General features: G+C 39.4%; 1 protein-coding gene across 6 annotated transcripts in view; it reads left to right on the top strand.

Annotated features, from left to right (window-relative positions):
* The window catches only part of TBC1D5 (TBC1 domain family member 5), a 438,974-nt gene that overhangs the window by 90,575 nt on the left and 323,857 nt on the right, over window positions 1-24,542 (top strand). Inside the window, exon 3 of one of the 6 annotated variants that reach the window (XM_087917672.1) lies at window positions 11,853-11,900. The exons of the other annotated variants lie outside the window; for them this stretch is intronic. The gene's annotated coding sequence lies outside the window, so the exon portion shown is untranslated. The remainder of the gene's footprint in view (window positions 1-11,852; window positions 11,901-24,542) is intronic. 6 annotated transcript variants of the gene reach the window in all.

The following is a 24,542-nucleotide window of genomic DNA, read 5'->3' as shown; positions in this document are numbered from 1 at the left end:
TATTTAAAAAGACCAGTCCAGTTTAAAATTGAGAAGCTTTGCCAAATTCCAAGTTCCAATAAAAGTGGGGGGGACCTTCAATTTATCTAGCTTAATCTCGCCGCTTAAGCTCTTTTCTCTTCAAGTTTAATTCCACTTTAAGTCTTTTAGGCTGTTCTCTCCAAAAAACAATACATAAAAGTTCCTCTCACCAAACTGACACACTTTCTTTTGATCTCTTCCGTTCCAGAGCTGTCACAGCTTCAGCAGCTTGAATGGCTGCCTCTCCGCTGCTGGCAAAAAGGGCTTTTCCTGAATCAACCAGGGACTTTGCAATGTCCCTGGGATCAGCAGGATGTGCCCTTATCAGTTACCGTCTCTACGAGATGGTTTAGATGCAGTGGGACCGTCCAGCAGTGGAGATATCAACAGCGATCTTGGAGAATCAAGATCGTGTGTTGTACCGCCGCGACGCCAACTCCGCTCTCTCGAGTTAGATCTCTTGTGGGCGTAAAGGGACTCGAGGCTGATGATGTGTTTGACCCTCCCTTAGGCTCAGCCTGTTCATCTCCTATATGGTTATTTATCATTGCTTAATAAGACAGAGACAATGCTCTCTGAGACCAGCCAGCCCCACAATTGTATGGATCTTTATTTCCTTCTTGCAAGATCATAGAGCCAGGTTTTTGCCCTTTCACAGAAGGCCAGGAGAGTGGAGAACTCTCTTACTTCTGGTGGAAGGATATTCCATAATGCAGGGTAGGGGTGAGAATGTTCTCTTCCTAAACTCTGCCAATAAAAATTCTTTAATTGACAGGGTCTGCAGAGTACCTTCTTTGCCTGATCAAGTGGGTTGGATTGATGTGATGGGGTGAAACTGGTTTATAAATGATGACCAATACCTATGTTTACATTATGATTCAAACATATGTGCTGATCTAAAAAAAATACCACCAATCCTTGAATTATGAATGTAATAGAGCCTGCCAATTACATTCAAAACTAGAGACTTCGTTTGACTGGTTCACGTTATATGAACATGATGCCTCCCTGCTTTACCCAATGCATTAACTAATTGAATGCTCAGGTTGTTAAATGCACAATTCTGAATAAAAGACTTCAGCTTTTCTGCCACGAGGTCAGTGTCCCTGCATACTTCATTTGGGCCTAGCCTGGGTGGCACCAGAGCAGTCTCTTGCTTGCTGCTGACTGGCTGGTTTGAATGATCAGCGTTAAGGATTGGAGTGTGGCAGCCAATGAACCCAGAGCTTGTTTTCTTTGTCTCATCAAGCTGAACTGCAAGCTTTGCAAGCCTGCAGGGGCTCTGGTCTCATGACAGAAAAGTCAAAATCTTTTATTCAGATACTGTTGAAGCTGTTTTCCTTAGATCTCATGTTTTGCCAGCTTCACCAGCATCTGAATAAAGCCTTAAGCTCCTTTCCCACATGGATCAGCCTCTTCTGGATCTCTCGGGAATCTTAAAAAGTAAGTAAGCAATGGGAAATGGGATGGGGAGAGCAAGTGGAATCTGGGAGGCTAGCGGAGCAGGCCCCATGCCTGTGAGATCCGGCAGGGCAGGATAGGAAGAGGGCATGTTTCAGCACCTCTGCAGTTGGTCGTAAAAGAGAACAAATGTTGTGGTACTGCAGCACGTATATCTTTGGGACCAAGTCATAAATGCTTTTGGTGGGGGAGTTGTAATTACAATGAACATTAATTGAACTTTCTTAATTCAAGGTATACTTGTTTTAATAACACTGCCCAGTTCGGCTTCAATCCTATTTGTAACAAGGTGTCTGGAAATATGATAGCAAAAATTTTCAGCAGTTCCCAACCTTTCTGGCTTCACAGACTGATGATGGCACTGGGGATGGGAAATGGCTTCATGCATTCAACTTAGGTTCGACGCATGTGCAGATGAAGCTTCACACACTTGCCCACTGCTTGCACTGACCCAGTTCCAAAAGGCCATCGACAGAATTTTAAGCTGTATAAGAGCTTGATTGTATAAGCAGTATGGATGACAAAACTCATCTAGAATCACCTTATAGCTGCAGCTCCTTTCCATTCCCTTAATATGGACTAACAACATTTTATTTCATAGTTCATTAGAAGTGATTTAAAAAATACTAGCACTGTTTTCACACCAAAGATAAAATTAGTTTAAAAAGAAGGATTATTTTCTGTTACTTATTTTTCTGGATGATGGTGATAATTGACTTTTTCGTGGATTATATATATATATGCAGTTCTCAGTTTAGTATGCTCCTCATTTTTCGTCCTCACTTGAATTTAGTATTCACCTGAATAATAATATAGCTTGTTAGTATTCATGCCCTTTTAGTTTTTTCAACATTTTCGATTAATTATTATAGCATATTTTTCATGTATTTCAACTGACTTCACCTAAAATTTCATAAGAATTTTGATTTATATTTTACTTATTCATGTTTCCAATTAAATATAAACATCTTTCTATTTTTAAGAATACTGACATTAAAAAAAAAAGAGGAGGATAGTCAATTGCAGGAGAAGTGGCCTGAGCATTTACGTATTAAATATTTATGTTAATTAGGAAAATATGAAAACAGATGTTACATAAATTATTGCAGTCCCTTGATAGTAATATATAACTGGTAGTAACTTTTTTATGTGGATAATGTGATATAACTTAAGAGGTTTGTAGGGGGCGTGCATAAGCGCACCAACGTGCCTACTGTCCCTGTCCTATTGTTTCTTTTATTTTTCTTATATGTATCCATGTATTCATAACTATGTTTTTACTCATACCTATTATCTTGTAAGCAATTGACAAACCGAATAAAATAAATAAAATATATAGTTGTATCTATCCTTACAACTTTTGCAATATAGCTCCTAAATGATTAACATTAAACAGAACAATTCTATATAGATTTTCACATACCTAAGATTTTACATGTCCTGGAAACAAATCATGTATATTTCAAATTATAATAAAAATACCATTTTCAAACATTTGAAAATAAAATTTGAAACAATTGAATATAGTACTCTTCAACCTGAAACCTTTCATATGTGCTAGTTTACAATTCCCATAAATTTCAGCTATCATAACTTGGCATGTTGGAAATTGTAATTGAGTAGTTAGACTGTTATAATTTGTATTATGGATTGCACATTGTATATATAAAATCAATAATTATATGTTACAGAAAAGCAGTCCTACTGATGATGTTACTTGATTTGGTAATGAAATAACTGCAGGAAAACAAGCTCAAAGAGTTTCAAGGATACTACTCTTATATACCTAGGAATATTTAGAATATTTTTCTGATGAAAGCAAGCATCAGAATGAATGTTTCTTAAGTACAGGTTGGTCTCACCACAGGACATGCTAATATTGTAAATGTATTTATGTGACTAACAGATTTGTTTTAATAGGATTTAGACAGTATATTCTCCTATATGCTGCTTCGAGAGTCTAGGATGGATTAGATTCCTCCCTATTACATCATAGAGCTGAGTCTTCTGTATAAAAGGCCAGCCTCTAGCCAGGTACCCAGCTTTGACTCAGCTCCTAGTCAAATCGAGCTTTGTATCTTGGAAGCAGAGTTAAGGATCATAGCTAGTAATTAGCCGGAAAAGGTTGCAGGTTTGATCTCAAGCCTCTGATACACAACTGCTCCGAGGCTAAAAGTTTCACTCCTGGGTTTCTCTCTTCGCTCGGGGCTTTTAGAGCCTATAGAGCAACAAGGGCCCTTCAACAATTTCTCCTCGTGCAGGCGGCCATTTTATTACCTCAGCACAAAGCATGAGGCCGGAAGCCATTTTAATTGAAGCGTCGGTTTGTCTTATCTTGTGGCAGTTCTGAAAGAACTATCCCAGTGAGATCAGGGGACACATATTGAGGGTTGCTTCCAGCACCACTTGTGTACCCCTGGTTTGAACACGGAGGCCTCCAAGCAGACAGAAGCCTATGGATTAGAGGCACACACACCCCTGGCCCTGAAGGAAAAAAAAAAAAGAGGCAGCGTGGCCAGTCAGCTCAAAGGGAAGCAGTGGCAAAATTCAGGGCCAAAGCCTTCGCTCCAAATAAAGTTTCCCAAGCTAAACTAAAGGCTGAAAAAAGGAGGGATGCTGAGCTCGAGAGGCAGTTTGCTAAAACTCTGGACCAAATAAGGGGACGTTTGCAGCAGGCTTCCCTTCCAATGGAAGCCAGGTTGGCCAAATTGTGGGGTTCAAGGAAGAGGGAGTCCACTCTTCTTCCTTCTCCTATACCCAAACTTGGCCTCCTATGGTAACTGAAGAGGAAGGGGGTCCCCAAGACCTTAGCAAATCAGGATTCCATTTTCTTCAGACCCCTACAATTCCACCTCCCAACCAGACCACTCAGGGTAGCATTAGACATAGGCCCGAAGCTTCCTTTATCCCCATGGCTGCTGACCTACGTCCTGGAGAAGCCCACTCAGGAAGTGGTTCCTTTGACATTTCCCTAGTAGTCTCTTCTCCCATTCAATGAGGATTAGCACAGGGCTTCCAGCAGCTCTTTCGCCCTCTGGGGGGTGGTGAACAAGATTGGTTCCACAATCTCTCTTTAGGGGGCCCTCCCAGACACAGGGAATACCCTAGATCTCAGGAGGTTGGTAGGCCCTCTACTCAATATGATTGGGGGGATTATGGGAAAAGGATTACTCACTCCTCTCAGGGCATAGCTACCCCTCCGGGTCAATGGAGGAAGAGGGTGAGATCAGAGATCCATATATATCTGAGGCAGAAAGTTTCCTCCAGGACCAGCCCCGCTTAATGGAGATCTTTAAGCAAGTCTTTTAAACCCCTATTACAGACGGCTTTGGTCACTGCCCAATTGACCCCAGAGGAGGTGGCACCTGAACCCCAGAGGGATCCTTCAACCCAAGGGGATACTCTTTTCTCTAAACCTGTGGTAAACCCAGAGGTTCTTTCTTCTCCTCTGTTATTTTTGGACCTTGTTAAAGAACAGTGTGCCAGCCCTGCTGCTTGGCCTAGACTTTTGTCACACGATCGGCATTTCTACAATGTAGCACCAGCCTTGGCCTCTACCTTTGTGGTCCCTTCAGTGGATGCTCCAGGAGTAGCCTCCTTCTCCTCCTCTGGCACCCCCATCAAACCACGTGCTCAAGGCTGAGACAAAAGATCAGAGCAAATGCTCAAACGTAACCATCAGGCCTCAGCTTGGGCTGTCTGAGCATCGACAGCAGTGTCATTTTTTACTAGAACCTCACTCTGCTGGCTGCATCAGTTACAGGAGCACCTTCCTCTGTCTGATTTTAGATCTCACCAAGATCTAAACAAAATTATTGCAGCGGCTAAATTTACGGCAGATGCCACTCTGAATTCAGCAAAATTCGCCTCCAGAGCCATAGCCTCCTCGATTACAGCTAGACGATTACTTTGGCTCCGGAACTGGCAATCCGAATTATGCCATAAATGGAAGCTGGCATCCTTATGCAGGTGAGAAGCTCTTTGTTGAGGCCCTGGATCCATATTTGATCGAGACCAGGGATTAGAGGGAGGTCCTCTTCTTGACAGGTAAGAAGGTGGATTACCATCCAACCCCTTATTTCCGTCCCTCATCTTTCTGAGCTGAACCTTCCCCTCGCTTCTCCCGTCATCAGAGGGCATCCCTCAAAGCAGCACCCTGAGGTGAATAACTGACAACAGCACCAACATATGGGTAGGAAGCCTTTCGAGGAGGAGGGGGCCATGCCTTCCGATGCTCCAAGTAAATGCCTGTTCCCCCCCCCCCCATCGGAGGTCATCTGACCTTTATCACCAGATGGGAGGAGTCTACATAGGATGCCTGGGTCCTCAATACAATCAGATCGAGTCTGTAACTAGAATTCCTTTCACCACCTCCAGAGCATTTTGTGACTTGCCCTGTATCACGGGATGGTGCCAAAAGGGCCCTAATGGAATCAGCCAACCAGCATCTTGTCGATATTAGGGCCATTCAACCAGTTCCTGTGCAACAGCAAGGGCAAGGGTTTTATTCCAGGCTTTTTGTGGTTCCAAAGGCATCTGGGGGGTTGCGTGCCATCCTAGATCTGAAGTTTTTAAACAGGTTCATCCCATACAGGCGTTTCAAAATGCAGACCTTGCATTCCATCCCAGAGAGCATTCGGGAGGGCGACCTCCTTTCTTCCATGGACCTTATGGAGGCCTACCTCCACATTCCTATCTGGTATCATCACCGCCAGTTTCTTCATTTTTCCTATCAGTACAGGCATTTCCAGTATTGGGTCCTTCCTTTTGGTCTGTTGTCGGCTCCTGGATGGCGTTGGTGGCTACCCTTTGGGCAATTCCTTCAGACTTCAGTGTTACCTGGACAACATCTTAATCTAGTCCACATCACACCACATCACACGCCCTACAATCTCCCCTTGGCTCATCTTTCCAGACTGCTGGGAAAGATGATCTCTTGTATCGGTATCGTCCTGTGGGCAAGACTGCACTCACTGACTCTTCAGTGGTTCCTGCTCTCCTTTCAACAAGCAGGCACCAGCAACTTTTACTCCAGGGTGCAGATCCTCCCACAGGTTCTGCGCTCATTCTGCTTTGGAAGAGGCATCCATTCAAAGAGCTGGACATATTGCTGATCACAACAGATGCCAACCTCCAGGGCTGGGGGCCGTGCTGGACAGTGAGATGGCCCAGGGAAGTTGTCATTGTCAGAGGGGTCTTGTCCGATAAACTGGTTGGAATTCAGGACTATCTTTCTGGCCCTCAAACACTTCCGTTCAAGGGTGACAGGAGGCCATGTACTGGTGATGACAGACAATGTGACCGCAAAGGCACATTTCAATAGACGGGGACAAAGTCCAGGGCCTTAATGAGGGAAGCCGGACGCCTAGGACGTTGGGCGGAGAGGAACCTTTTGTCCATTAAGGCAGATCACATATCCGGGGTCGACAGCTCTCAGGTCAACTGGCTGAGTTGGGGTGTGGTTGACCATGTGGAGTGGAGCCCTCACCTCTCTCTGTTCAGGGATCTATCCATCAGGTTCAGCACTCCCTCTATAGACCTGTTTGCATCTCCCCTGAATGTTCAGGTAAGCAGATACTCCACCCAGATTCTACACTCAGGGAGTGTAGAACACGCTTCGGAGCAGATGGCCCCCAGGTCTCCTCTACACCTTCCCCCCTCTTCCTATCATTCTGGCAGTCATTTGGAAGATGTTGGAGGAGAAGGCACCTCATTGGTTTGTGGATCTGGTGAACCTATCAGTTGGACCCACCATTGGAGAATCTCGGACCACAGGGTCTCACTTCTCCAAGGACCCCTGGTTCATCCGGAGCCACAATGGTCCCACCTAACCATGTGGTGCTTGAGTGGCAACACCTGAGAGATTCGAACATTCTGGATCGAATCATCCTCATTATTCAGGCTTCACATAAACCTTCAATGACATGCATTTACGATGCCACATGGAAGGTTTTCTACCAGTGGTGCCAGAAGGCGGACTGGGTTCCCACCACAACATCTGTAGCTGATGTTCTAATGTTCCTTCAGGACAGGTTGGATAAAGGGTTTTTACACAATACTCTCCACTGCCAGGTGGCGGCCCTATCGACCGTTATCCACTGGGATCATTTTTCATCCCTGTCATATCACCCTTCTATGCACAGGTTCCTGATAGGAGCTGCTAATATCCACCCAATGGCAATCCACAGATATCCCTCATGGGAGTTACCAAGGTGCTGCAGGCGTTAACAGGATCGCCTTTTGAACCCCCCAGATCAGTTTCACTTTGGTTCCTAACTTCTAAGGTAGTTTTTCTGGTCTCCATCACTTCGGGTAGGAGGGTCTCTGAGCTTGCAACTCTTATCAATCAGGGAGGATCTCTGTTCCTTCCATGACAACAGGGTGGTCCTGCGCTTGGACCCCAACTTTGTCCCTTACGTTAATACCTGGTTTCATAGGGCCCAAGAAATCGTGCTACCAGATTTCTGCCCTAATCCTACCCATCATCTGGAACACAAATGGCATTACACTAAATGTTAAGAGGGCTTTATGTATTTACATCCAACGTACGTCCACATTCCGGGAAAATGAGGCCTTATTTGTCTCTTTCTCCCATAATTCAATGGGTTTGCAAGGTCTCCCCTCCCACCTTAAGCAGGTGGATTAGATCCTGTATTGCCAAAGCCTACATCACTTTATCCATTCCGGTGCCAGCTAGACTCACGGTGCATTCCACTAGGAATGCTGCTACTTTGGCCACTTGGGCTACTGAAGCTTCGCTGGAGGAAATATGTAGAGAGTCTACTTGGGCATCCGTCTCCCTTCATTAGACATTACCGAATTGATTCCTTGCTTTGGTGGATGCAACCTTCAGAGGAAGGGTGCTTCAAAGAGTTGTCCCTCAGATGAAATAATCACCCGGACATGGGCCCTCCCATGGATATATTGGCTTTGGTATGTCCCATCCTGGACTTTTGAAGCAGCATATAGGAGAATTGGTGTTGGTATAATTACCTGAGAATGTCCTTTCTATCTATGCTGCAAGAGAGTCCAGCCCCACTCTTACTATGTCTGGTACTGTTGGGTGTGGGGTTTTTTTCTAACAATGTTGTTCCTTGCTTCCTTAAACACTCAGAGTCTGTCAAGTATCTTGGTCAAAGCTGGGGGACCTGGCTAGAGGCTGGCCTTTTATATGGGAGACTCAGCTCTATGATGTAATAGTGAGGAGTCTAACCCATCCTGGACTCTCTTGCAGCGTAGATAGAAAGGGCATTCTCAGGTAATTATACCAACACCCATTCATTTATGAAAGATGAAATTTTAGGAAAGCTTACTATGGCTAGTTTTTGACATACAACCACAGTTGAGCCCAACATTTCTGATGCTAGGTGGGATAGTTGTTAAATGAATTTTGCCCCATATTATGGCTTTTCTTGCCACAATTGTTAAGTGAATCAATGCAATTGTTAAGTTAGTAACACAGTTGTTAAGTGAATCTAACTTTCCCCTTGACCTTGTCAGGTTATCACTGCAACCAGCATAAATATGAACCAGTTATCAAGCATCCATATTTTGATCACATAATGATTATGGGAATGGTCAGTTGTCAGATGCAACAGGTATTAAGTCTGAAAAATGGTCATAAGTCATTTTTTCAGTGCCATTGTAATTTTGAAGGGTCCCTAATTGTTGTAAGTCGAACTGTTATAAGTCAAGGACTACCTGTATATTTTGAAAAGCTTAATATATTTATAATATCATTAGTACTGGAATTGATTTCACAGTTGCTCTGATATGTAATTGATAATCTAGCAACACATTAAATATGAATATTATGTGAAAAGGAAATAATAAAAAGACTTTAAATTTTTAAAGTAAAAATAATTTATACTAATATATTTTATATCAGATGAAGATACATTAGATTAAAATACATTGGAGTCTTAGGCTGCAAATCTAAATTGACTCATTCAACATTTTTCATGGAGTACACTTTATTCATTAGTCAAGTTAAATTTTAGGGCTTAATTTTAAATCCTATGGAAAATTCCATTGATTATACCTTGTAAATGTCTGAATTTTGATATTTTTTTTACTTTTGTTGTATATTTTCATGTTATCAATTTTCCTTTATGTATTGTATATAATTAAAGTCAAAGTCAAGAGTACATGGCAATCTCTACAATAGGTGGCCCATGTGATGGGGAGAATTTCCATTGTTTTTAATTTCCATTAACTACTTTTTTCAGTATCATTCTTTCTAAAATAGAACATGTATTACAAGTATAAAATGATCAACTGAGTGAGAACAGTATGTTCATTTCTACATTTTTGATTGTCCTATGTGCAATACAACAAATATGGAGATAAAGTTGATTTTTTTAAAAAATAGACAAGAATGATTTTTATCTATATTGGGCACTGTTCCTGTTTGTATTAAAATGGAGATTTATCATTTTTCTTGTATTTTTGATTGAATATAATAGATGTAAAATATTTTTGACATAAGGTCTGATTTAGAAGAACATTTTCAGGATGTTTGATCAAAATACTGAAGTATCTGCTTGGGGTATTATGTGGTTTGTTAATGCAATCCACCTTGTTAGGGTTGAAGATTTAAAGAGAAATGTGGTTGTAGTGTTCTAAAGCTTTGACATGGTTTTAATCTGATAACGAATGGCTTTAAGTTCCTATTCGTTCAGTTACTGGCAACAAATCTAAACCTCTGCGTTTTTTTTTGAATTTATGAGGATAAGTTCTGCTTTGGCAATCTTGTAGGTTCTCCAGAGAATAGTTAAACAGTGATTAATCATTGTTTCTTCACTGAGTGTGCAGAAAAGAATGGGAAAGCTGCATTTCACACTTCTGAAGCAATTAATCCCCATGATCTTAGCCAGGTTTGTCTTGAAGATAAGTTGGAATACAAAACTGTACCTAATTTATCAATGTATGCATGCCATAAAGTATAAAACATACAATTTATTTCATATCATTTATAGTCAAATGTAAAAAAAAAGTGACTTTGCTATATTCAGGAGAGTTTCTTACATTACCTTCATATAAACTAAGTACCAGAGATTACAATGGGATTCCTGTTTATTGTGCACATCTGGTGCAGTCACTATGCATTTTCTCATTCACTTGCTGGCATTTTTAGTGATTGTGGCATAAATCACCTTGCTAATCAGAAACATAAGTGACGGGAAGTCATCTCCTTTTTTGAACAATGGGAAAAAACATATGGCTTCCTAGACAGGACTTGGCTGTTATAGTATTTATGTGGCATTATATTCTGTATTTAGAATTTCATATTAATTACTATGGTTTAATTGAAGGCACAGAATGCTTTTGGTTTATGGTCAGAATTTGTTTTTGTACCATGCACATTCTGTGTTACATACTGATAAATTTATACTACTCAGAATACAAAATGTATGAAGCTATATATCCATGTATTTTTAATCTCATAAGGATGCTTTCAAATGTTTTAATTGGTATTTGTTGCAAATTAGCTACTGAATGATACAAAGCAATTACAGTTCATATTGTGTGTGATATGAAGATTTGTTAATAGTTTATCCTAAATGTAGGAAACAAAGGATTGATTTTGTAAATACTTGAGCCTAATAAAATCTTGGCTGCATTTTATGGCAGAATGTATTTGTATAGTTCTATATTCAGGGTAAAGCTTATTTCCAAAGCTTAGGAGAAGGTTGGAAATGATGATGGCTTTTAAAATATGCTATTCATCATTGCATCACACATAAGAAACAATTGAGAAATAACCTTACTTTTTGGCCAGTTTTTAATTTGGATATATAATCCGCACTCTAGAGTGTACTATGAGCTCATTTAGTTTAATGTAGATATCTGAGGGATATTATAAAATATGTCACAGGGATGACCATGGCAGATCTGAAGAAGGCAGTGTGAGAAAGAAGGCCCAGGAGAGTGCTGATCCATAGAATGGCAGAGTGTCGAACAAGATGAATGGCTGATGACAAAGAGATATCTAAGATATTATATATGGAGTCTGTGTGAGTTCACAGTGTAAATAAGAAATCTTAGCTGCATAAGCCTAAACACTGAAATATACCAAAGTAATTTTTCGCTCATTACAAGCACATGTTATATGCTATGGTAGTGATTTTTTTTCTCCCTTCAGTTAATTGATAGAAAATTAGTACTGTAATTCAAGCCCTCAGAAGTAGGAATTATTCAGTTCAGAGGGCTTTGTGTTCAAGATAGATATATATAAGATCGAAACCTAAAATAATAGGAGACGTACTTAAACCAAAGATTTTGGAAGATTGACCAGGTTTTGCATAATTACAGTTTTTGAAAAAATCAAATATATTAGTACCTTGACTATTTCTTCTTGGTCTTTACAGGATAGTATAAACAACGCCCCCAAAAAACTATATAGCTTGGTTGACATGGTAAGATTTCATTGTTAAAATCTAATAACATTTTCCCTAACTTGTGAGAGAAATGTTCTAGAAAGATTTTTAAATGGTAAGGCTTTATTGGTCTGTAAATTCTATTGAAATTTCATGCTATTATACATTTTTATGCTTCTTTTTAAACATAGGTGAATAGTTTTTCCACCAAACTTTCATTTCTTTGACCTTGTTGTAATCTGCCTCTTTATTTACACAGTATTTAGGCAAACTTGATTATTTCCATACAGAAAAGCAATTCCAACCTTTGTGGCTTGGAGATCCGGTTGGGAAGAGAGAGGGAAACTGGCTCGTATGTGCAGCTTGGCTCATGTGAGTAACATGTGCACACATGCATGCACACACTGCTCAATGCAAATAGAGCTGTGCGTGCATGTGCATGTACCAGCCAGCCACTCGCAGAAGTTTAGCTGGGCGCACGCATGTGTGCTGGCTCACCGCTCACAGGAGTCAAGCTGCATGCATGTGCACTGGCCTGCAGCCCAGTTGCGAATTGCCAAAACCCAGGCTCTCAGAAATTTACATGGTCATCTAGTGCCATTTTCAGATATCTGCAAAAAGAGAAATCAATTTTAGGTGAAATGGACTTGCCTATTATTATTGAAGATTCTGCAGTAGATTTATCTCTCTCCTATTGCAACCTTCTTTCTTATAGCAATATTGTAATTTTCTTCTGTGAATGTATTGCAAAAATACGGAGGCCTTTCTTTTTGTCCCTCCAACTTTTGAAATATATGTTCAAAAAGTAAGGCATTTTCTCATTATGTAGATTTAATGTATTTGTTATGATTTATTGGTATCATTTATATTCCAAATTCTTTTCCTGGGTAGTTGTTCTTGTTTCCTTAATATTTTTTCCTGCTGAATAAGAAACAGTAGGAAAAAACATGGAGGTTAATGAAAGATAATGATATCTCATTTTCTAAACCCCTGATTCATTCTATGAAATAAGGTAATTTGCAGATTGAACAATATATAGGTCATCTGATATATCAAACAAAGTGTGCTATCCCTTTCCTAAATATTTGTGTAGAATGTTTTTGCTCTTGCTACCGTTAAAAATAATTAAGCATCTGTATCTTTTTATATTGTTATGGATTTCACCCATGATACAAGGACCAACTAAAATCTTTAAATATGTAATTGTTTGGAAAACTTCAATTAATCTGTAGTCAATCTTCTGAAGAAAAGGAATGGCTGTCTGGTTAGTTCATAGAAGCCATAATGGATTAAAATAACTGGTAAACAGGCTATAATCAGATTTATACCTGGTGCTATGTTAATAATTCCTGATAATTACACTTAACACTTTCTTGAATTACACTGAATTAGACTTTTTAATCCTTGTCAAAAGCAAGCAATATGTGAATAGTTACTATCTTAAAAATAAAATAAAAGTTAGGATTGACTTTTTAAAATATATCTGAATATATATCTGAGTTTATTAAAATATAAACATGGTGTACAAACTCACTGGCTGGATTTTGAAGTTCATTCTTAGAAAACTAAAGTTTCCAGGTGGATGGTTTTCTTTATAGCAGTACAATTTATTTGGAATATTTTCTAGATTGGTGAATGTAGATCCAGTAGTCCTCGATCTACAGTAGTAATGGAGCCTGCCCTACAACCACATGCCACAATGGTCATTAAGCAAGAACATATTTCATGAATGAAGGCTTGTCTCAAGATAATGTTGCAGGATCCAATCGGAGTAGGACTGAGACCAGATATTTTATCTTCCATGCATTCAGATTCGTGCTGGAGCTCATCCTAAGGGAATTTCTTTGTGTCCAGTGGGTGCACTAGGCTATTCCATGTTTAATAATTATGTGATGCCTGGTTGTGTATGACTATATAGAACATATGGAGAGGAACCTAACCATCAGATTGCAAGAACACAAGTTCTTAGATGGGGAAATCATAATTCATTGGTAGCCTCACATTGTAATGAACAGGGGCATGCATTCAATTCTGCAACTACCAAGATTGTTGGCAGAGCAGGGACAAAGATAGCCAGGGAAATTATTAAAGCCTGGGAAATTGACAAGGCCCCTTGTCAATCAATAGGAGTGTTGATTTATCACCAGCTTATTAGATATTTAAGGAGCCAAGGGTGCAGTAGCACAAGGAAACAATAACCAATGATATAATAGGCGACATAACAACTAAAAGCCATCCACAACCGGGCACCACATAAATACTATACATTAAACAATCCAGTCCACACATTTTGGAATGAAAAAAACGTGCATGAGCATGGTCTTCAGCACTAGTCCAAAAGATTGGAAGACCAAATCTCTGATCCTGGTGAATGACTCAGATTGGATCCTGCAAGATTGTCTTGCTTAAAAATCCCCAGCCCCTGCTCTTCACAATGTGGTCGTTAAATGGGTTTAAGGAAGCAGTTTTTGACAATGCTGCATAAAACCTGTTAGGGAAGCAAAAAGATTCGTTGAATTTCTAGGCCATGAAGCTGTGTCATGGCCCAGTGATATTGACGGAAGGACTGGCCTGCTCTTGTTTCCTTTCCCCAACTTGAGGTCCAGAGCTCTGGAGATCTTCAAAGGGTAAGTGTGTGATGAGAGATGGGTGGTGATCGAGGGGGCCAAGTCCTGCAGGAATATAGTGGGGTGGAAAAGCAGGTCCAAGGCCTGCAGGGATCTACCAGGGCAGAATGGTGGGAATAGATAGGCGAGGGGGAGACATACCATGCTCCTATAATTGATCATAAGAATGAATGAGCTCAGGAGTGCTGAAGTGCAACTTCAAAATGGGGTTGTAAATATTATTTGAGGGTGAGATGTCAGTTGCTAAGGAGTTGGTCAGAAGTCAAGGTCTACCTGTATTGTTGAAATGCTTATAACTTATAATGGTAGTCTATTGACTATAACATTAAATCGTTTATCTTTTAGTTAAATTATCCAAATCTTGTTGAATAAAAATACTATGCTTAGATTAATTAATTATTTCTCATTAATGTGCTACTTGACATATGAGAGAGAAATTCAGACAGCTGCATTTAAACTTTCTTTTCATACTATCTGTAATAATTCTGTATCATCTTTGGTGGCCAGTTGCCTTTGGTTAGTTCATTAAAGTATGACCATTAGCATTTAGAATTTGACATTTTGAATGATACTTAATGAAAATGCCTTCTGTGTGAATTAGATTAAAACCAATATAATGGGACTGAGTGGTTTGACTATTGAGTTATGTATTAATTAGTGTCCAATCACTTATGTTGTAGCTTGAGTGGAGATAAAAACTCTGTTTCTGTGATTTTGCTTGTGCCTGTAAGTGATTAAGATCTAAAACATGGAGGTTTTTATGTCATTTATTTTCACTGTATAGTGTAAATTGCGGAGCTGTATATACATTTTATATTTATGTCAGAAAAGGGTAGCAGAGAGGTACTTCAAAATCACCTTTTCAGCTCTAAATAGCTATTGTGTACATATGGTAAGGTACTGCTGCTTAACAATTAGTAACTGCTTTGATCAAACTAAATTACATGTTTAAGTTCCCATCAGGAAGTCGCTTCACATATCTGTATTAATGTATTCAAGGCTCGAGAAGGAAAGTTAATTTTCTAGCTTAAATATTTAATTCAAGCTTAAAATTTAGTCTGTAATTAGAGTTCCCAAATGGCAGGAACATGGAGTATTTGTCCATTTTAATTAGATTGTTGTTTACCTATTAATTATATATCATATCTTGTCATATAGTTTTGATGGTAACAGATGGTGCTAGGAGTTAGTAAGGGTTTGAACAAAATAAGATTCCACATGATTTATTAAGTTGCACTTTATTAGTGTGTGGTCTGCTTCAGTCAGGTTATTCCTCTGAAAATGAACTTCAGAAAAATTTCATACATGTTGATTATCCTTTTATATGGTTTAAAAAAATAATTGTCCAAGTACTTTAGAACACGCATTACAGTTGTTGGCAGTTGCACCTAAATAAGTGCCAACTGGGGTATTTTCAGTATGAAACACTCTATTCTTTCAGAATTTGTTTTTTATGTGGTGGCACTGATTATAACGTTGTACAAGTATGCTTGAATTTAAGATAGTTGGTTCCTTTTAGCTCTAATATGTCATGTGGAAGACGTAGTGTTCAAATCTATATTTAGATTTCACATTTCAGTTTTTATATATAATTCTTCTCAGATAATATTAATTCCTATAAATACATTGAGATAACGTGGTCTACTTATTACAGCATTTTATGAATATGAGCAACATTCGGATTTATAGAGGGGATGAATCAATATAAGTAGTATAGGCCTTTAAAAAAAAATTGGTACTTATAACTTAGCAAATTGTACATTTCATAAAGTTGTTTACACTATTTGTTGAGAAAAGTGGCAAAAAGAAAAAAATGAGTTGGCCTAACATGACCATGCTAATGAAATTACAGGAATGATATTTCCATACATTTGTACATTTGCAGAAGATTCCCCAAATAATTTTCTTTGCATCATTTATAACATACTTTCATCTTGTTGGCTGAGCCATACTATCTTTTGTTGAACTGTATATTACCAAAGGGGCATCTGCAGCTCACTTACATATTTTCCCTTTCTGGAGAAAAGTGAAACTTTTGAAAAGGTTGGTTCGGTTCATATTATGCAGAACTTTTCTCTAAATTAGGAACAGCATGAAGGAGTGATCAGTAGCAATATTAGTGTTTTAAAATATTGACAGTTTTTCTCTTGAAGATACGGTCAGAATTTTGTTAGTGAAAATAAACAGATGGCCACACTGTATGCTACAATTTCAAAACTTGGTTTAGTGGGCGACTCGACAAACGTTTGATCTATAAAATTGTCTTCTTGTTCTGGCACTCATTTTGTACATTGTATACATATGCTACAGCAACAGATGCTTGATGCTGATAGTAGTTTGCTTTTCTCCATTTTATTCCTTCCTGAAACTTTTGCTGTATACACCTAATATGTTTACAGTGACTTGTTTCTTTTTAAAAAACAAACAAACAAACAAACATTGCTTCTCCCTAGAGATGTAAACTCTTTTAAGCTGTAGTGCCTTACAGTTGAACAGACTGACAACTAAGAAGATACATTTGATAATGTACTGGTATTCTGGGTGGGCAGTTCAAGATAATTTTTTTTGTCACCTGTGAATAAAAAAATTGGCAGAATTGAAATAATTAGATCATGTAAATTTTGAAATATTGTTTGACCCTTTTCTCCATGTTATAGTGAAATAAATGAAAACATCATTCAACGAGGGTATAACGACCCTTTAAAGCAGAAATAGAGCAGGGATTAGATTTGGTGGTCTGACAAGCTTCACTTAGAGCATTACAATCCAAACAGTTTAAATTCAAAAATTTCTAAAGTTAAATAATGCACAGTTCATGTACAATGGCTGCCAATTTTTGAGAGATGAAATGTTATGTAGCAATTGTGATGTAGAATGTGAATTCTGATGAAAGTAGTCATTCATTGGGCAGTCATGTTGTTCCTGTGGATGTCCACAATTATTCCTGCCTTATACATATATGCACATACATTGTTGAAACATTTGTACAACTAGTTCAGATTCCAGTAACATACATTCACCATTTAAAAGATACCATATTATTGCTGTATTTTTAATCTGTAATGGAAGATGGAGATGGTTAGCAGCATCAAATTTTTGGGTGTGTAGCTAATGAGTGGGTTGACTTGGTTGCTCAATGGTAAGACTGGTGAAGCAGGCACAGGAGTGCCTGCATTTTCTTCATCGCATGAGAAAAGCACATCTTCCTCCCCCTGTCCTTACTACTTTCCATAGAGGATGATTGAGGGCATCCTGTCATATTGCATTATAGTCTGGTTTGGAAGCATTACTGCTTCAGACAAGAAGGTGGTGCAAAGAGTGGTGAGGATGGCAGAAAAGATTATTCGCAGTTCATACCATTCTATCCAGGACATAGGGTATAAGCTATGCTTAAGTAGGGTCCGTAGGATTGTCTGGAATGCTACACATCCTCTTCATGTCCTTGTTGAGAGAAGGCTTTGTGGTATCTGAAGCAGAACATCCAGATTCAACCACAGTTTTGTTTCATACAGTATCAACCTTGTGAAGTCTCAAGCTTCTTTCTGCTATGTATTCAAGATGGACAGTGATTAATATTTATATGTATTTATACATTAGGCTGTAGGTACATACATAGATATGTAATTAACATCTATATATGTGTTATATATGTGTACAGTTTTAAGAGCAGGCAACAGAATTTCATTTTTAATGAAAATGCCAGAGTGCCCAAAGGAAAAAAATGACAATAAAGATTATCTTAATACTCCAAGATCTCAGAGATGAAAATATAGAGGCAACTAGGTACTACTATCTGGGTGGGCTCAAGCAGCCTAAAGTAGTCAGTAAAGGTTAATTTTGGCAGTTTATGAAACAGACATGAGTATATGACTTAACAGATCAGGAATGAAAACTTCATGCTCAGATTTAAAGAGTTAATTAATATCTGCCCAGAATCCAGATTGAAAAGTATCTGAATGCTCTGAAATTGATAATGCATCATTTTCCTTAAAACCTTGAAGAAAGGAATATTGCTAAAGACAATCTGGAATTCGTAAACACAAATAAAGTTTATATTTTTATTTTTCAGGTTTAGAACATGTGATATGAGGGAATTCGATAAATTATATTTGGTTTCAAAGATAACACTATTAACAATTTGTCTATTTTTAAATGGAAAGTATGTATCTTTGTTCATATTAATTCTTCCAAAATATCTCTTCCCAAACTAAAGCAAAAAACAACAATAAAAAATAAAAGAAGGGAAGAAAAGATACAGTCTTGGGTCTATAAGTGGGCCCAGAAATACATTTAGAAAGTAAAATCCTCTCTGAAGGAGGTAGGAGGTTAAGAAATTAGATAGATGATAGGTGGGTGGGTAGGTGGATGGATGGATGCTGAGTGACAGTAACTTAGGTGGTTTGTTTTTGAACATGCCCACAATGACTATTTTGGAAGGTTATACATAACTTGCTTTCAAAATATGCTTTCTGGAATCTAAATGTTGAGAAGCCCTGATACAGAACATTTGTACTGGCAATGTAGCTTCAGAAATTTGTATTTCTTTTATGCAAAGCAATTTACCTGCTGGTGTTTATCTTTAGTTTATCTTATTTGTTAAAGTATTACAATTGATACCTCAGAAGCTGGTGTGTTCATTTACTGAAGCATTTCTTGGAGTAGCATTTTTAAAAGGTATATTACTATGGTTTTTATTTCAACATTAACTCATATCTCTACATCTACAGTGAGTGCACTATCAACTTTTTCAAAAACTGGTTTTTATTTCACCATCAGTATATAGATTTTGCATATCTATTCAAAGCAATCCTTAAAAATAGAAGCCTCTGTTAGACAATGTATTTACATATGTGGTGTATGTAAGAAGCTGTCAATCAAAACAGCTACAATTTATGAAATACAAGTAATCAATTTGATACTTACGATCACGAGTGTAAAAAATGTCTATTACTTTCATCTATAGCAGGGGTGTCAAACTCAAGGCCTGTGGGCCAGATCCACCCATGGGGCTGGCCTGAAAATATCAAATGTCTGGCCTGTGGTGCCACTGGCACCTAAAATGGATTGTGTGTGGGGATCCTGTGCCTCATTTTCACGCTCCATGGCCTCGTACAGCAGTCTGCTGGCCAAAAATGGGCTGAAAACAGCCACAGAAAATGGCCCAGAAAACAGCCTGAAAAAAAGGCTGGAAAATGGGCCAGAAAATGGCTGGCAGGGTGCTGCAGGAGGCATGGAGGGTTAAAATGATATGCAGGGGGGCTGCGTTTTGGCCATCAGGGTGCTTGTGGAGGAGAACTAAATGCTGAGCGGGCCCTCAAAGAAATCCAGTTTGATACCCTGATCTATAAAATTAATATATAGTATTATGTTAGAATAACAGAAACACATATTAAAATAACAGAGTTGGAAGGGACCTTGGAGGTCTTCTAGTCCAACACCCTGTTTAGGCAGGAAACCCTACACCACTTCAGACAAATGGTTATCCAATCTCTTCTTAAAAACTTCCAGTGTTAGGGCATTCATAATCTCTGGAGGCAAGTTGTTCCACTGATAAATTGTTCTGACTGTCAGGAAATTTCTCCTTAGTTCTAAATTGCTTCTCTCCTTGATTAGTTTCCACCAATTTCTTCTTGTCCTTCTTGTATCAGATTTCAGTGTTTTAAAATATCAGTCTTTGCTTTAAGAGGAAAGCCTACTTTTATTTGGAAAGAAAAGAGTACTGGTCAGTGAATCTGCAGAGATCAGTAGGAGCCATATGAAAAAAGTAATGTCAAGCTGCTTTGACATAACCTTCCTTCTTCTTCTTTATATATTTAATTTATATTGCTGCCTATTCACCCATGGTGTCTCAAGGCGGCTTACACAATGTAAAACCATATTTTAAACTAAAAATAAAAAAACAATAAAAACGAACAAAAAGAATCAAATAAATTAATAAAATACAATAGAAGAAAATCTGGAAAAATAAAAAATAATAAAAAAATCACCCCCAACTCCCACCCCGCACCGATGACAACAGACCACACTAACCATTTGATGAGCTCCATCCCACTCTGGGCTCCCCAGGCCTGTTGGCAAAACCAATCTTCAGTGCCTTTCGAAAGAGTGCTAGAGTGGGGGCCAATCTAATCTCTGGGGGAATGATATTCCAGAGAGAGGGAGCCACCACAGAGAAGGCCCTTCTTCTGGGTACATCCCTCAGGGATGGGACCCACAACATTCCCTGCCTCCCCTCTCTAATGGGTCGGGTAGATGTGACCGACAAGAGACATTACCTCAGATAACCTGGTCCCAAGCCACAAAGGGCTTTAAAGGTGACAACCAGCTCCTTGAGTTGCACTCGGAAACAAATCGGCAATCAATGCGGCTCCTTCAGGAGAAGTGACACATGTGCACACCAGAGTCTGCACAAAACTATGCAGGCCACTGCATTTTGCACCAACTGGAGCTTCCAGATGCTCTTCAAGGGCAACCCCATGTAGAGTGTGTTGCAATAATAAAGACAGGAAGTGACCAGGGCATGAGTGACTGTGAGTAGGGACCGTTGGTCCAGGAAAGCGTATAACTGTTTAAACTCACAGTTGTTTAAAGGCCCTCCTGGCCACGACCGCCACCTGTTCATTGACATTGTCTCATCCAATACAATATTCTGCATTGTTCTGGATGCTTTTTGTTAGATTTTTGAAATTGCAAATTTGATTGTGCAAATCTTACATCTGAACCATCAGTTAAAATATAACATAATATTGTATCATTATTGTTATTGAATTCTAGAGTCACAATTTAAGACACAAGTAAATGTATTATTAGAAAATCATATTTTTGTCATCTCAGACGCATCTAGTCATTTCTTGGGTTATATATTAATGCAGAATATATAATATATTTTAGTTTACTTGGTTGCTAAAGGAGTGTTTATCTTGGTGTATGTATGATTTAACTTTACATATGTTTTACATATTAACCAGAAGAAAATGGTACAATAAAACAGTAAGGTTTGGGGGTTTTGTATGACATGTAAGATGATTTATCCATTAGCTGGTATAATAGAAACAAGTTTTACAAAAATAATACTGTACACTGAATTAGTTCAAATTGAAGACCTTTGAAATAATAGACATCAGTTCAGTTTCTACAGAAAGTTTGTATATTTTGTTGTTACCATACACTGGAAATCATACATTAGTTGGAAAGAACTGAGCTCTTTAATTGATAAAATACAACAGTGGTAGTCCTCAACTTAAAACCACAACTGAATCAAAAATTTATGATGCTAAGTATGTCAGTTGTTAAGTGAAGTTTTCTCTATTTTATGACCTTTCCTCTGACAGTTGTTAAGTGAATCATTTTGTTCAAATGTTCAAACTGCTTCTCCACAAGGCCCTTATCACAGCCCAGTTAAGTCCTGAGGAAGTCGCTCCAGAGCCCCAATGGCTTCCAGTAGCCACGGTGACTCCCTATTCTCAAAACTTGTGATCCATACAGAGGTTCTTCCATCCCCTCTGCTCTTCCTGGATTTGATTAAGGAACAGTGTGCCTCCCCTGGGCAGGGCCTCGGCCGTCATTTCATGACAAGTGATTCTACAGTGTGGACTCTTCCTTGGCCAACACACTCCTGGTTCCAGTGGTGGATGCCCCAGTGGTAGCCTCGTTCACAACATCTGGCACCCCCACTGAGCCAGAGGATGTCCTCAAGGCGAAGGACAAGAGGTTGAGCAAACGCTCAAGCGCACCCACCAAGTAGTGGCTTGGGTGGTCCAGCCCTCCACAGCAGTCTTGCTTTTCACGAAGGCATCGCTGCAATGGCTGCACCAACTGCAAGATCGGCTTCCTACCACTGATTTTAGGTCACATCAGGATCTAAATAAGATCATTGCGGTGGCGGAATTCATGGCAGAAGCTACGCTGAATTCTGCCAAATTTGCAATAAGGGTGATGGTCTCATTTTTAGCAGCTAAGAGGCTCCTTTGGCTGCAAAATTGGAAGTCTGATTCCTGTCATAAGTAGAAACTGACCTCAGCCCCATGCGCTGAAGACAAGTTGTTTGGCGAAGCCCTGGAGCCATATTTAGTTCAAGCTTTCTGTAAACCTTCCACCACCCGCATATACGATACTACCTGGAAGGTCTTCTGTTCTTGGTGTGCCAGGTCAGCCCAAGACCCCATTTCTGCATCTGTAGCAGATGTGTTAACATTTGTCCAAGATGGGTCAGATCAGGGTTAGCACCTAACACTCTGCACTGTCGGGTGGCAGGTCTGTCATCTGTGTTGTTCTGGGAAAGCTATTCAGCCTTATCCCACCATCCATCAGTCTGCAGATTTCTGAAAGGGACTTCTAATCTCCGCTCTCCAGTGGTTCATAGATACCCCACTTGGGACCTTCCTAAGGTATTACAGGCCCTTACAGAATGGCCATTTGAACCCCTTAATTCGGTGTCCCTTCAATTTTTTTACTCTCAAGGTGGTTTTTCTAGTGGCCATTACTTCGGCCAAGAGGGTGTCAGAACTAGCAGCACTCTGGGTTTGACAGGACCTGTGTATTTTCTATGAGAACAGAGTGGTTCTCTTACTGGACCCTACATTTGTCCACAGTGAACTCTTGGTTTCATTGGGCACAAGACATTGCGTTGCCAGATTTTTGCCCCAAGCCTCTCCCTGATCTAGAGTGCAAATGGCATACATTAGATGTACGGTGAGCTCTCCGGATATACATCAAATGTACTGCGGCCTTTAGGAAGTCCAAAGTTACGTTTGTCTCTTTCCAGCCCTCATCTTTGGGGAGTAAGACTTCCTCATCTACCATTAGTAGATGGATTAGAACTTGTATTTCTAAAGCCTACCAGTCTTCGTTCCTGCTGGCATCCAGGAACGTTACAGCCCACTCCACTAAGAGTGCGGCTACTTCCGCCGCCTGGAACACTTGAAGAAATCTGCAAGGTGGCTACCTGGGTGTCCCCGCCACTGTTTATATGTCACTATCAACTGGACTCGTTTGCTTCCGCTGAGGCAGCGTTTGGACGACGGGTCTTACATAAGGTTGTCCCACAGTCGGAATGAGGGGACCAGACGAGGGCCCTTCCATGGACATGTAGGCTTTTGTATGTCCCATCCTGGCCCTTTCTATCTACGCTGAAAGAGAGTCCAGCCCCACTCTTTGGGTCTGGTCCTGGTGGGGGGAGAGGTGATTTCATTGTCATATTTTCTCTTCCAGATGCACATTATATCTGTCATGCAATCTTCGCCTAAACACTGGGGAGCCAGCTAAGGGCTGGCTTTTTATATAGTGCCAGACTCAGCTCAGTGACATCAGAGGGAGGAGTCATACCCATCCTGGACTCTCTTGCAGCATAGATAGAAAGGGCGTTCTCCATTAGGGACATAATATATAAAATAAGGGAGGTGCCCATAATATATAAGGACAAAGAAATTATCATTCTCAAACAAATACCAAGGCGATTTAGAGAACAACGCAAAGATCATCGATACCTGGCAGTACAATTAAGTAAATGGAACATCTTGTTTCAATGGATCATCCCAGAAAGCATACTGGTTTTATGGCAAGGAAAAAAGATAAAAATAGACAACCTGGACAAAGCCTAAGAGTTTTACAACCAATTGATAGAAATGGAAGAAAATGACAGCAGTAGGGAAAAGTTAGAGGAAGGAAGCCAGTAAGAAGGCCAGTTAGAATTAGAGACAGAAGACCAGGAAGACATAGCAAAAGAAACTCAAGAAACCCAAAAGGAAGAAGGCGTTAGAATTAGAACTCAAAGGAATAAAAAAACCAACAGAAATTAGAAACAGATAAGCTAATAAGAACATGGAAAAAGAACTAAAACCATTGTCAATAAATGTAAATGGGTTAAATGTTGTAGTCAAGAGAAAACAAATACTGTCAAAACTGATTAAGCAAAACATAGATATTGTGTGCCTCCAAGAGGTACATATCAAGAACCAAGATAAAATGTACTTAGAATTTAATAAACTGGGGAAGCTCCATACTGCACTGGCGGAAAAAAAGGGGTGGTGGTGATATACATTAGGGAAGAAATAGA

The sequence above is a fragment of the Pseudonaja textilis genome, chromosome Z (assembly GCF_049901715.1).
Source record: "Pseudonaja textilis isolate UNSWEBS1 chromosome Z, rPseTex1.2, whole genome shotgun sequence".
Classification (NCBI taxonomy): Eukaryota; Metazoa; Chordata; class Lepidosauria; order Squamata; family Elapidae; genus Pseudonaja; species Pseudonaja textilis.
Note: the sequence above shows the minus strand (reverse complement) of the source record. Positions and strands in the feature narration are given on the sequence as shown.